Raw genomic sequence first — 13,551 nt, forward strand, 5'->3', positions numbered from 1 at the left:
TTGTGGAAGGAAAATACATAGGTGTGCTATTCCCGCCATATGCTGACGTCACTCAGATTGTAAACACCATTTTACACAATCTTAAAATTCTATGGGAAGAGAGGGAAACAGGTCCGCGACATAAGAAGAGGTGAAGGAGGTAGTAAGGTGAGCATTGTGGAGTGTATGGAAACTGGAAACCGTTTGTAGCAGTTAGATTAATGTATCTGCAATGCTGAAATGCTATAAGAAGGGATGGAAGCATCCCCACGACATAGAAAATGGCGAAAGACGTAGTAAATGCTAGCAGTGCGGAGTGTGGGGAATGTTTGTGGCAATTAGATTAACGTATCTAAAATACTAAAATGCTATGGAAATTGATGAAAACAGGTCCACGATGTAGGAAGTGGATTAGGAAGTAGTAAAGTATGAGCATAGTGTGAGAACCGTCTGTGACAGTTAGATTAATGTATCTTTAATCCTAAAATGCTATGAGAAGGGGATGAAACAGGCCCCACGACGTAGGAAGTGGTAAAGGAAGTAGTAAAGGCTGGCAGTGCAGAGTGGGGGAACCGTTTGGGCAGTTAGATAAATGTATCTAATACTTAAATGCTATGAGAAGGGAAGGAAACAGGCCCCACGACGTAGGAAATGGTGAAGAAAGTAGTAAGGCTTGCAGTGCAGAGTGTGGGAACTGTCTTTGGCAATTACATTAATGTATCTGCAATCCTAAAATGCTATGGGAAGAGAGGGAAACAGGTCCAAGACGTAGGGGGTGGTGAAGGAAGTAGTAAAGGTGACCAGTTTTGAGTGTGGGAATGGATTAATGTATCTGCAATGCTAAATTTCTATGGGAAGAGACTGTAGACTGTAGGTTAAAATGATTACAAAGCACGAATCGATACATATTTCGACACATGCAATCGTTTACAATATAAATTTACAACTGAGTTGAGAACAGCCGATTTTTACTCCATAGAGGCTAAAAATGATTTTTACTCCCTAAAGAGTAAACATGCTACTTTAGACCCGCAACGCATGCATTAAAAACTACTGTTTTTACTGCAGTATGACAAAAACAATATAATATGAACCCTTGATGACTCCACTCCATTTTGTGGATGCCTCTGCGAACGCCACCTCGTTGCCCATAATGTAATCATGGTGATCCCAAGAGCCACTGGGAAGGAGCCTAGAACCATTTTTGATATAAGAATAGGCCAATATGTTATCAGGAAATATGAGTATGATCATGCCAAATTTCACCAAATCCGGCCAGTACCGTATTTAATGCGTGATTGAGCCACAAACAAACACATAACAAATTATGTTTTCGTGTACATAGGTAGTACCATAGATATATCATACTAATATTATAAATGTAAACGTTTTTGTGTTTGTTTGTTTGTCTGAAGTTCAATCACGTTTTAACTACTGGACGGATTCGGCTGAAATTTGGCATGATGATAGCTCACATTCTCTATTAACAGATAGGCATATTCATTTCTCAAACATCCTTTCGGGCTTGGCCCCAATGGCTCCATCGTTCCTCATGTTAACCTTATGAGTATTCATATTTAAAAGGAATTAAAGAATTTAGTCAGCTGTTTCAACTATTTAAGTTGGTTCTATGGTATGCAATAGCATTAAAATATACTAGCTGTTACCCACGGGCTTCAACCCGTTTGACTTCAAAGTATTATAAAAAACTATTGATTGGTTAAGTTAAGATGAAATAAACAAAACAGAATACAGCATTACAAACAAATAATCACACCAGATTTTAATAAGGTAATAAATAATTGAAAGAATAACATATACAAATAAGAACAGCTGAGGTATTTTTAACATTAAGTATATGGAAAGTTCCCTTTGGAAAGCAACTAAGACCTTAAAGGACAATTTATGAAAAAATGGAAAATTTTGAGCAAGGTGTCTCGTCATGACGAACATTTTAAGTATATGGTTTATGGGGGTGTGACTTGTAGTTTTCTCAAAAGTTCATGGGTACTTTTGCCTTTATATATAGATAAGGTTTACCAACAGGGTGTAGCAAATTATTTTGCATTTATGACAACAGCTAATTTGAACTAAGCAGCAACAAAAAAGATGTGGTATGCAATAAGAACTGTCAAAGTAGAATTGTTTACAGTTATGTTTATGTTTTTAATTAAATGAATAATTTGTGATATTGTGCAAATGTTTGACGGTTTACTTTGTCTATGGTTTAGGTGTAGCAATACACCATTACGGCTATGGTAGATGTGTTATACTATACTAACACTAAGGGTAGGTACATTATACTAACACTATGGACCTTCTGACTTGCTGTAATCGTTTGTGTTATATTCATGGTCGTTGCAGTGTTGATGAAATGCAAGAAATTTACAAAATCGTGACCAATTTGACTTTCTTTCACAGTGTAAACGCGTTGTTTTGTTCATACATTTCACCTTAAGATAATCGAAAAGAGTAAAAGATTGAATGAATGTATGTAGCGGAACATGTTGTTTACATACAGTGAAATTGTTGATTATTTAGACCATGTGACTATTGAATGTTGAGTGAATGAAAATATAATTTTCAACAGCTAAGTTTTATATCCAATGCCATACAAGTAGTCCAATTGTCAAACCATAGATTAAACATTCTTCCATTGTTGAGCGGAGCGAGCGAAGCTCTTATACGTCGACTCTTATGCATTTCGTAATACGCAAACTCCTCCTAGACGGCTGAATCAATCGTTTTCAAATTTTGCATGGTGATAAACACCATATCAGGGAGTGCCAACATATCTATATGGCGTTAAAAAATTCTCTTAGGAATCCGCCCCACTGGGTCTCAAAGTTTCAAAATAATCCTTATGGAAGCAGTATTTGACACATAAACAAAGACATATGATCAGCTGTTGACTTTTGAATGCAAGAGATAAAGAAATAGCTGATAGCATTATTCCACAGATATTAGAACAGAAACGGTATGGATCATAAATATAATCAAATGACAACACTAGCTTGAGGTCCGTGACGTAGGAAGTGGTAAAGGAAGTGGTAAAGGTAAGCAGTCAGAAGTGTGGAACCTTTTTATGACGATTAGATTTAGGTATCTTCATTCCTAAAATTTCCTAAAACGGGTCTGCGACTAGGAAGTGTGAAGGGTGAAGGAAGTAGTCAAGGCGAGCAGTCTGGACTGTGGGAACTGCTTATGACGATTAGATTAAGGTATCTGCAATCCTAGAGTGCTATTGGAAGGGAAGGAAACAGGTCCGCGACGTAGGAAGTGGTGAAGGAAGAGTAGTAAAGGCGAGCTGTTAGGGGTATGGGATCTGTTTATGACCATTAGATTAAGGTATTTGCAATCCTATGATGCTATGGGAAGGGAAGGAAACTGGTCCGTGACGTAGGAAGTAGTGAAGGAAGTAGTAAAGGCAAGCAGTCCGGACTGTGGGAACTGTTTATGACGATAAGATTAAGGTATCTGCAATCCTAAAATGCTATTGGAAGGGAAGAAAACAGGGCCGCGACGTAGGAAGTGGTGAAGGAAGAGTAGTAAGGGCGAGCTTTTCGGGGTATGGGATCTGTTTATGACCATTAGATTAAGGTATTTGCAATCCAATAATGCTAAGGGAAGGGAGGTAAACAGGTCCGTGACGTAGGAAGTAGTGAAGGAAGTAGTAAATGCGAGCTGTCCGGAGTGTGGGCACTGTTTATGACGATTAGATTAAGGTATCTATATTAAAAATTATAAAAATAATAACAATCAAATCAAAACAAATATATACCGTAGATAACACAGTAGATTTCCCATCCTTATGGAACGGCTGAAGCCAATTTTTTTGTTAGTTCTGTCCGGTTTTCTGTAGATGTTGTGTTTTGTTTACAATTTGTTTAAATTATTTTAGGGTTAATTTTTCATTATTTGTGTCTCATTGTTTGGTTGTATATATAGCTAGTGGACGAGTTATTGTTTATGATTAGATAGTTTTATTTTACTGAACGAGGTTTTAAATTACTGAAATAACAACGAACAAATTGTAAACAAAAACACGACATCTACAGAAAACCGGACAGAACTAACAATAAAATTGGCTTCAGCTGTTCCATAAGGACGGGAAATCTACTAAGGGAGTGAGTATGTTTTATCTATCTTCAGCTGTTCCATAAGGATGGGAAATCTACTAAGGGAGTATCTATATAAATAAAATTAGAGTTTTGTCTGTACTTTGCTCAGAATTATATACTTTAAGGTTATTTTTACGTTTTATACATTAAAGAAGCAGAAACGAGTCTTATCTCTATTTCTGTCTGTCTGTCTGTCTTTCCCTTTGTCTGTAACACTCAAGATGGCATTTTACGCAATCTTCTCCGTGAAAACCAGAGTACCTATCAAGATCCAAGTCATTTTAATGTATTCACTGGATTGGCGAAAGTGTCTTTAGTGATTTAAATATAGCCTCACTACTTTGTAAATAAAATTACGGACGTTCAAAAATGAAGTTTTGTGCGATTTTGGTCAAATTTTCGTTCAATTTTTATCACATAATCGTCTATGAAATAACGAACAGCTGTTCGGATCAAGATTATTTTTTCTAGCTGTCAATGATATGTTTACAAATGTTGTTTACAAATACCGCAACCATTTCGAATCACGTTTTGAAAGCAAATCCCAACCAAGTGAGAATAAAAAAGTTTTTCTTACATAACGGATTTAATTAATCGCAAGTGCAATAATATAGTCTAATAGTGTAACCGTAAATGAAATTAAATAACTAGACATCGTCCAAATCGGAACCAGAAATTCTCTGTCCAGCCCTATACAACACTGATTCAAGGTCTTCTTTCTGGACACTGAAATGATCGTCGCCAATAGCTTACAAAAAAGGTTTCCACTCATTGACGGCGCTTCAATGGCGGTTGTGTAAAGTGTAAAGTAAAAAATCACAACTGCAGTGGGTGATTGTAACAGAGGTTTAACAGAGGAAGTGCTAAACTCGCTTTTCCAATGTGTCACTTTCTGTTTCTACTCACCGTGTGATGCAATCGCTGGACCATACAGCCAATAGGCCCATAGCTCATATCTTGGGTACGTAAGCCTACATATTTATTCATAACAACCTTTTTGACGACGATCCTTGATACCGGTACTTTTCCATAGAATACATGGCCTACCTACTTAAGAAATATAATTACAAATGACCAAAACCCCAACATTGTGTGATTTATCGAGAAATATACGTAGGTAGGTTCTTTTTAGAAGATTTTATTTTATTTTGATATTCAATCTAATTAATTGAGAAATAAAATAGTTGTAATATTACTGAGGTCTACTATTCTGTGTTTGTGTATTTTTGCGTCGTGATGAAAATTATCGTTCATAACTCGTACCGAAAGTTTATTAGCCGGCACTTTCTCCAAGTCCCGTCCTCGGCTTCGCCTCGTACGTGAAAATAGCTCTCACTTACTCAGCTTCGCCTCGCACGTGAAATTAGGCTCCCTACTTGAGCACACGGCGGAAAATACCACTTTAGTTCGGTCCTAGTAATGAAATATACTATTTCTTCCACCATGTTGCCTTTTCAACTTTTAACAACTAATAAATTTCAGTTAACTGTTGTACAAGGCAGGCGTGCATCTTTGACTACGTCAGAGAGGAGCCTATAAAAAAAGCTTTCTGGACGAAGTTTAGTCATTGCCATTGACTTAAGGATAGAGCATTTCTCCACTCCTAATACAAAAACCAGAGCCTCAAAATTTTAATTTGTTTCATGATCTGTTTGTTACGTTTCAGTGCACTTATTGATAAGAAATCTTGTTCTCTTATTCTTTTAGTTTACTCACTGAGATCTAGATTATCTACTGTAGTAACTTAAATTCTTAAATTCACTTTTAAATTAATATAATGACGTAATTCGTACAAATGTGAACATAAGTTTTCAGATATTTCTTGAGTTGAACACTTTTACTGTAAGTTTAGTAATTTTGGTACTTACTTTCCAATTGAGGCTATTTTTTAATTTTTTTACAAGCGATGTACACACAAATTAGCTAATTCATTATTAGATTATTGTGCTGATTGTGTCTGATCTTAAGATTTGACCAAACCTCATCTCTGGATTACATCTAGGAAAAGGGAAGAATTCCACACCAAGCTGGAATAAACAGTTTAAGTTCTGGGGCATATGTATTAGTGGGAATTTCAATTAAGCAATTGTATGGTTGGTGGCAATAAATAGGTAATGAAATGTACAATTGTGTACTATCATGTGCTTTGTCTGAAAGTGTGGCCTATCTCGGATCCTGGATATTAATAATTTGTTCAATGTAAAGATAGTGTTGTGACACATCATTATAAACTAGATTTTCATGCTGATTTCAATGCGGAAATCAGATTTCAATGTATTTTTTCGTTTGGAAGATATATTCAAATGAAAACTTCCTCCATACACTTCTGTAGTATCGTTGATACTTTCCATGATCAGCTGTTTGTATATTAATAAAAAACAATGTAGTTCAATGTTTACCTTTACAATTTTACAGTTTATAAATACTCTATTCAATAAAAGAGTTTGTTCAAATGTGTACTCTAATTCAAAGTCTCAATAATTGGCGACAAGGAAAAGTCATAACAATTGGCGACGAGGAAAAGTTTTTCAAAATTTCTACTCAAAATTTGGATCTAGAACCTTTTCTAAATTTCGATTTGATACATAATGGAAGCAGAACAATTTACAGCAAACTACTGAAAGCATTCACTGAGAGCCAAGTTACACTCGCAGCTACACTTGCATCGAAAATTACAGAACAACTTCAACCTCCAGTACAGCACAGTAATACGTTAGTAAGTATTCAACCATTTGAAAATGTTGATCAGAAAAAGCAAAATTTTAAAACTATTTAGAACAGTGTACAGTGTATTTAGAATAGTGTACCACTACGCACCTGACGATGGAGTCATCTCCGAAACGGTTGTAGTGGAATATTACCCCTGATTGCGTTGACGGTAAGAACCATAGATATTATTATTATATTTAGAACACTTTTAAAATCATCTTGCTGTCAAAAACATTTCATGTGAAAAGAAATAGGCCTACTAATAAATTAAATGTATTTTGAAATGTTTTTTGTACGTGTTTGTCGGAGGGACTGTGACGCAACCATATGGTTTAGAAGAAGTTTTCGTAGGATTTTACAATGACGCTTTATCGTTGAAACGTGTAATTCTGTTATTTGGATAACAAAACTCACTTGGCGATCAAGGTAATATAAATATAACCTCATTCAAAATATATCATCAGGGATCCATGAAACAACAAATACATAAAAGAGAATATTGTTTTCTGTTTTATTTTTATTCTTTAATTTTTAATATAGATATGTTGCAGGAAAATACTGAAGAGTTTTATTTTCCTAAATTTCTTCCTAAAATTTTGGATGTTGGGTCCTCTCAACTAGTATGTCGATCCTAAAGGCTGGTACACACTAGGACACCCGGTCGCTTATCAACCGGCGACCTGGTTGACGAGCGACTAAGTTGATGATTGAACGTTTTATTGCCGGGGGGTACAGACTAGGATACCTAACTCTTTTAACCGAGCAGGAAATCAAAATTTGGTGGGGATGGACTGTGTTTGGTTCTGGAATCTGGTTCGAGCTCTAGTTGCACTGACCTGTGTGTTGTGACAACATGCCCACCTACGAAGAAGAGATTGCTGCCGCAGTTATAATTCTAATTAATTGCAGTAACCATAGAAGAAGGAAAACATTGCTCAGAAGATTTTGGGCTAAAGGGTGGCTTCAACGCAGACACAGTTACAGCCACATGGTACTTCTACGAACTTTGCGAGATGAAAATCCTCAGGATTACAAGAATTATTTGAGGATGTTAGACGACAATTTCCGTCACATTTTTGCAATCAAAGTCTACAACAAACTGGTAATACAACAAAGTCAACTAAACTCAAACAATCGAAAAACCCCTCTAGCTTGAAAGAGACCACGTTTAGCACTGTTTAGTTTTGACAGTTGACACAGACAGTGTACTGCGCATGCGCTAGCCGTCTTTAGTTGATCAACTTGGTCGCTGAATCGTACACACCCTAGTTTTTTGAGGAATCTGATTGCCCGGCGATAAAATGGTTGATCGGAAACCCCCAGGTTTTCGAGACTTGTCCGAAAACCAAAAAGTTGCCTGGCAACCTACAAATCGCCGTCAATCAAATTGACAGACCCGTACACACACGGCGATATTTGTGCAATTTGGTCGCTCGTCAACCAGGTGCCGGTTGATAAGCGACCGGGTGTCCTAGTGTGTACCAGCATTGACTATATAACACTATACATGTATACTTCTCCACTGTGTACATACAGCAGAACAACGTTTACAATTCTTTATTTTTAAACCATTGTTCGTATAACAATAAAATATAAAACACTTGCATCATTCTTGCATGCTAATCTTTTACGCTTTGAAAAAGAAACCTCGCTCACCCAAGATTGGGATTACAAATTTCCAAGGACTGGCGAGGGAAGCGTTCACAGAAGAGGAACTTTTATTACCCTGCTAAAAGCCCTAGCTGAATGACAAGTAGTCCTAGCTGAATGAATATTGTAAATTACCGAATTAAATGTAAAACCTGAATATTGTAAAAAATAGAAAATAAAACATATTACCATTGACTATATAACACTACATATATAAAATGTAGTGTTATATAGTCAATGATATTGCCGAAATAAGTTTGACAATTAACAGTACCCATACGGTACTTTCCTGTTAAAGGGAACATTCATTATTATCGATGATTTTTTTCTCGATATATCGATATTAACAAATTGAAACATATCAGCTGACAACTACGAAAAATATTGTGCAGTCAGTATCAACAAACATTAATGAAATGAAACTGTTCTAAAAAAAATAACCTAACACAACTAACCAAACTTGCTGTAACATTTAAACATTCCGTGTTTATAACTTGCCTTTTATATTCAAACCCAAACGAAATTTTTTAAATGGTACAGCAAGTTTGGTTGGTTATGTTAGGTTAGCTTAGAACAGTTTCATTTCTTAATTCATATAATAGACTATTTTAGCCTAAACAAGATCAGTTAGTTGTTGTCAATTTGTAATGGATCGGAAAACAAAAACATCGATATATCGAGAAAAAAATCATCGATAATAATGATCGAGAACCCCAGCGTATGTAGGAGTAGGCCTATATTTTCTTTTAACGCATTTAACAAGAATTTATTTGTATACAGTAGAACCAAATCTTTGACCAGGGTGTTTTATATTTTTATACATTGGGTTGTCTGTAGCTGCCGATGTGGGGTCTTCATTTGCTAAATCATAGGGCCATAAACGAGGGATCGTAAACTTTCACCGTACCCCAGCTTACAAAAGCCGAGATATCCTCGCGGTCACGTACCTGTGGGCATTGACTATGCAGCGGGGGTGTTTTTTACAGTCTGGGAGATCCAAACAACAGTTTGGACTCAAACAAGTTTTCTTTGTACTGTACATAAGCAAATAAGAAATCATTTTTCTGTTAATTTAATGTATCTTTTGATTATTTGTTTGGAGTAAAGAAATTACTAACCTTCACTAAGCGTTGTTAATTTTAAAGATTTTTACGATGACAATTTTTATAATGAATACATTTTGCACTATTTGCTTTAGAATTATAAGGACCATCACAGAAGAATTTCAATCAATCAGAATTAATTTTTTTTTTTAAATCCTTTTCTCGGTTTTGTCATAGTTTTATGGGAAAATAACATACGTTTCAAGAACTTTTGAACCGTAGTTTTTACCGGAATATGGGGCTGCACTAGATGTTGTTAAGAATAAAAAGGATTATTACATACGAGTACTTAATTCAATCAAAACATGGTTTTTTAGAAATTAAGATTTGTTTCTTGTATTAAGGGATATTTTGTTGAAATACCATAATTTATAATGGAATTTTAACCGTAATTTTTACAGAAACTGGAGTTATACTATTTTGTTCTGAATTTAAAGGGTTACAACATACTACAGTACTATTTTTCAAAATCGTTCGGTGATTTCAGACATCAATTCAGTGGATATATCCACTCAAAACTCATACTCGAAAATGTTGGGGTAAACAATACTTTATCCATGTACTAACTAATATGGGGAGAAATTAAAAATAAGTTGTCAAAGATTTGCTATACCCTCCTGAATAAACTCGTACCGTACCAAGCATACAAACGGTACGTGCAAATGACTATGAGTAAACAAAACGCGGTATCGCGCGCGCAGCAGTAGCCTACTACATCAGGAGCAATGACCTACATCGCATTCACACAGCTGCGCCGCCGCCCGCTGCCGAGTACATCGCGAGCGCGGGCAATCGTTCACTCCGCATCGCCGAGTCTAGTCCAACAGTTTAGTCTAGTCTAGTCCGCCGCTAAGCTCAGTCCAGTCCAGTTGGCAGCAACTGCAGCGCGCCAGGCGACGGTTCCATGAACTTCGTGGTGACGGTGCTGCGATCTAAGTAGAGGGGTCAGTACTACGTGCATCCACCGTGCACAACACAGTACATTGTAGACATTTCCTGTTCACGCGTCCTCCCGCATAGTCTTCAATCTAGTAGTGTTATATAGTCAATGGTACCAGCCTTAATGTTTAAATTAAACATTGATTAAGGAATCAATTCAAGACAGATGAGGGAAACTTCGGTACAAGATTTTTGTAACTACTCAGTTTTATAAAAATTTAACTTTATTAGCAACTGTGTAAAAGGCTTGACATTTAAAGCGTAGTGTAAATTGCCACTTTAACTCTAAACTCAAAATATTGAGCTTAATGACTAGTAATACATCACAGAATTGTGTTTCACGAAGTGTAAAAGCCTTGACTATCTTATCATTAGCAAATAAATGTGCTTGAAAACCAAGTGTACAAAGTAATGTTATAAACAACTAAAAACACAGAGTTGTAAAAATATTTTGCTAAATACGATTTAAGAAATTATATTTAAAAATATTACCATAGTGCATACAATCTACAATCATACTAAATACAGACTATCATAATTGAGCTATATTTGTGGACCGTTTGGTAAAGACTAGGCTTATTTGATATGCATAGTTAATTAATTAAGTAACAACACTCTTTTAACCATCACTTGATAGGATGGTCTGAGCGAGATAACCAATAACATTCTTGCTAGATTGGCCAAAAAACTTTTTAAATGTAAGTTTCCCTATTGCTGAACTCCTAAATAAATTACATCTAATATCAACTAATTTCATTTAGAAGGATAGGGATCAGCTCCAGGTAAGCTAGCTGATCCCTATCCTTGTACATAATAATCCTAATCAGCCAATTGGCCTTTCCTTAACTCCTAATTTCATTTAGAGGTGTCTACATATTTTTCTCTGCAGCATACATAACACTTTATTCCTTACAGTAATTCGTAATGTTATTTAGTTAAAGTCATTGACTTCTTAGGTACTGAAGTAAGCATTTGGTTTATGTGGACCATACTGTAACTTGTAGCAAGTTTTTTACCTAAACAGAACATAGTTGAAAGATACATTCAAAAAGTGTGCTACAACTAAAATTCTATTTTAGTCTTTCATGCTATACAGTAGAATCTCGGTTAAACAAAATGGGGTAACCAAAACCAGGGTTAACCGAAACGGTTCCATAAATGAATAAGGGCAAAAATATAAGTAAAATATATGAAATATGTAAACGGGGAGGCGTAGCCGAGCCCATCTCTCTAGAAAAGGGGCTTTTCTAACCCATTGTAACATTTTTGAAGCAGAAATAAAACACTGTAATATATAGACATTGTTTAAACTTCATTATTCCTACACACCGTGGTGTTAAAAAGGCTATTTTTAGCATGTGGGTTAACCGAAAAATTGGTTATCCGAAACAGCTCTCCCCCCTTTACTGTATTTCGGTTAACTGGGATTCTACTGTAAACAATTATTCTTCTATGAGTAGAAAGCAGTAGAACTGTCATATAGTGGACAAAGATGGCATTGTTTTCAATAAAGTGCCTTTTCCTTTTCAGAAAGGTTTAGTAACACAGTTTTTTTGCGTTTTTCTTTTTAGATCAAAACTGGATCATGAATTTAGAGGAATGTAATATTTACTTCATGATCAAAACTGTTTTCAATCCCTTATTAATTACCATAATAATTTTAGATTTGTTTTACAACTACACATTTTTATAATTCAATTAATCCATCCAATACCATATTGGCATCATCTCAAAATTAAAAACAACTGTGGAAAGCCCCGTAGTCTCCTCTTATACTAGGCCGCGGCTTTGGTGTGTCGCAACATAGCACCAGCCGGCATATTACATTAATACTAGCAGTACACTATCACTGAATATTTGGACGAATGTTTCGCCAAATCTTTTATTTGGGTCTCGACGACGAAAGCTGATGAACGAGAACCACAACCACACCCAGTATACGCTTGCCTATGTTCGCCGAACATGCTTGCTGATGGTAGATATATTTTAACTTCCGGCACTCGGCTTTGCTCATCTCCTTTGACTCATCCCAAATACCGACAAAAAATGGAGCACAGACGAACACGAATTGTGGTGATGAGAGCTATGCTATCCCGAGTGTACATGAGCAGACCGGGTACACTATCGTGTTCGCCTGTATTCGGCGATAGTGTACTGTCAGCATTACAGTTGTATGTAGTACCGGCTAGCCGGTAGTAACAGTAATAACAAGCATTGTGCAGAATTGTTATGAGTTAGTGCCACAGCTGTTTCTGTAGGCTAGAACTGCATCGTTTCCGCTTTCGCCTTGCTGCGGTCTTGTATTAGAGGAGGCCATGGTAAACACCATGAAAATAATCTGATACAAATTTCAACAGCTGTTACTATTTCTTAAAGCTACAGGAATTCGGTGATATTGCGTAATTTCTTTTCCAACTAACCATGCAGTCAACATGAATTGAATAACTTTTACTGTTCATGTGCAAAAAATTAACAATTTGTGTCTAAGTTGCTTGTAAAATAATAAAAGGAAAGTCACACTTAATCCAAGCTGTATTAATGCAAGAGGTACTATAAAATAGTATGAGTTTGGTGTGTTGATGTAGTTCATTTCCTAGATCGTCTGATTTCCAAAAAGATGCCAGTATGAAAAACGTTAAGTTAAATACAAGCCAGCAGGAATATGGTGGCTTATTATAAGGATGGTATTGCATTGAAACTAACAACTCCAATGTATTTTATAAGGCACAAACAAATTTTACATTTTAGTTTGGTTACATTGACTAAGTGGGCTTAAAATGTCACAAAAGACAGCAAAACTTCATTCTTGTATTGTACGAGTTGTCTTATTTTACAGAATACGTTATAGATTACGCAAGTATTGTTTCACTAGCAACCCAGGTTCAATACTTTGTGTTTTGTGATAGTTTAGACGTGTAAAAAATGTAATTCAATTATATAATGAGTGAGAGTGAAAATTTAAAAACGTACGTTTTCATGTCCCTGGCCTTTTACTTTGTAGATACTGGATTTGTAGTTTATTATTATGTGTTTTAATATTTTTTGGGACG

The sequence above is a fragment of the Macrosteles quadrilineatus genome, unplaced genomic scaffold, assembly GCF_028750875.1.
Source record: "Macrosteles quadrilineatus isolate MER2022 unplaced genomic scaffold, UCM_ALF_1.0 Scaffold_6__1_contigs__length_79288215, whole genome shotgun sequence".
NCBI classification, from domain to species: domain Eukaryota; kingdom Metazoa; phylum Arthropoda; class Insecta; order Hemiptera; family Cicadellidae; genus Macrosteles; species Macrosteles quadrilineatus.